Raw genomic sequence first — 1,917 nt, 5'->3', positions numbered from 1 at the left:
CGCTCCGCTCTCTCCTTGCACAATTTTACAGAGATTAAGCCTTTCTGACCGATTTACCCAAATGACTGCATCGTTGTGATGAAGCAGCCCAGACAAAATGGGCTCAAGTAATAAAAATAGCATAGCTGCATATCTACCCATCACACTACGCAGCACACGCTCATCTCTATTCCCTTAACGCAGACCTGAGAAAAAGGCAGCAGTAAGCTGCTGCCATCAGAACAATTACCAAACTAATTAGTTTAGCAGTATTAGTAAACTAATACTAAACCAGTTCCTAGCAGCCCTCTTTGCTGAGGTCACATCAGGGCCACAGAGGGCAGTGCATCAGATGAGCCATTTGCTTTGTGCCCTCCTGTTTCACAACTTTCTTCTGGCTGCTCTCATCACATCACACGGTAGGTGAGAACAGGTACTTTGAAAGGGGAAAACCAACCGTCCCACAAAGATGAAAGCCAAAAGATGACAACCGCTGCCCTAGAAAGATTACCTTTGCCCTGACTCTACCTGCTGAGTACCCTGAGCTGCCTCAGAGGACAGATTGACAGCACTGTTCCAACATCTCTAGTGCAACTCTCCATAACTTTCAAAGGTTGTAAGTCAAACACACCCAGCAGAGTGGAAAGACTGGAGATAAGGTGACCAAATATTCAAGATAATAAAGTTATCAAAGGTAAATCAAAACCGGTTTCCATTGTTACTTCCCACGAGGAGTGATTTTATGCGCTGGCTCTCAAACTTTGTGCACAGCCATCTTAGCCAAGGACAGCTGAGACTTGTTAAGCACTGTGCATGCTGCAGGCTAGACATCTGAATTTTCTTTCCTAAAAACAGAACGTCATAGAACAGGAAGAACGCTGTAATTAAATTCATGTATTAAAACAAATACAGCTAAATGCTTTCACATGTCTCGGCTGCACATGTTGCTTGTGGCTCCTAACATGCTGCCATCAACGTTCTTATATCTGGGCGAATGCACTTCAACACAATGGATGTGTAATTCCTCCTATTCCTTTTAATACCATTTCTGGCATTTGTTATAACAATCAGAGATCTTTGTAGTAATCATGAAATTGAGACCATTAGCAGAGGAAGTTTATTCATTTCCAGCAAAATTCTGTTTGCTGCCCTCAGCACAGCTTCCAATGAATTCACTGTAAAATAACGCCAGAATAGCAGATGTGTTCACAGAATATATTCACAAGGGCTCTTTTTTTCCTCAACACAATGTACTATGTTATACAACAGAAAATACGATTGATAGCATCAGAATTCACACAATCTCAAGTAAAAGAAACACTCGATGCGTTTTTCCCCGTGTACAACAACAAACTCTTTCAAATCCAGAGACCATTTTACATATACGTTTGGCAACGCTTTGCTTCACTTGAAAACTTCTGTCAACAGTTTGCACACTCGTGGATGTATCGGATCTTTCTGAATGTCCACTTAATGACAAAATGTTAATCAGGAGCCTTCCTGCTACCCAAAAAGCTAAAAAAACAGAACTCGCCCTTTATAAGGGGCACGGCAAATTAGCATTACCAAACATAAGGCAGCTCCATTGAAAGGTAAGCTTTTGGTGTCACAAATGATAGACCTGCACGTGTCAGGAGTGGGCTGGTGACCCTCGGGGGTCCCTTCCAGCTCGGGATGTTCTACGCCCCTAGGAAATTCACAACTAGGCAAAATAGATATATTTGAATGACACGAATTATCAGCAGCGGTTGTTATGAATTCCTGCCTGGCCTAGCCGTGACACGAGGATGTTTTGTTCACGGGGCTCCTGTTTTCACTCGGAGAACGTAAGAAAACTGAGCATCTTCTCTTACAGCACAGACGTCGATCGCACCGCTCAGGCTGAAATTATTTGGGGGAAATTAAGCCAAAGAACTCCGTGACAGCAGCAGCAGCAGC

Source organism: Meleagris gallopavo, chromosome 30 (genome assembly GCF_000146605.3).
Source record: "Meleagris gallopavo isolate NT-WF06-2002-E0010 breed Aviagen turkey brand Nicholas breeding stock chromosome 30, Turkey_5.1, whole genome shotgun sequence".
In the NCBI taxonomy this organism is placed as follows: domain Eukaryota; kingdom Metazoa; phylum Chordata; class Aves; order Galliformes; family Phasianidae; genus Meleagris; species Meleagris gallopavo.
This window is presented reverse-complemented; position numbering follows the sequence as displayed.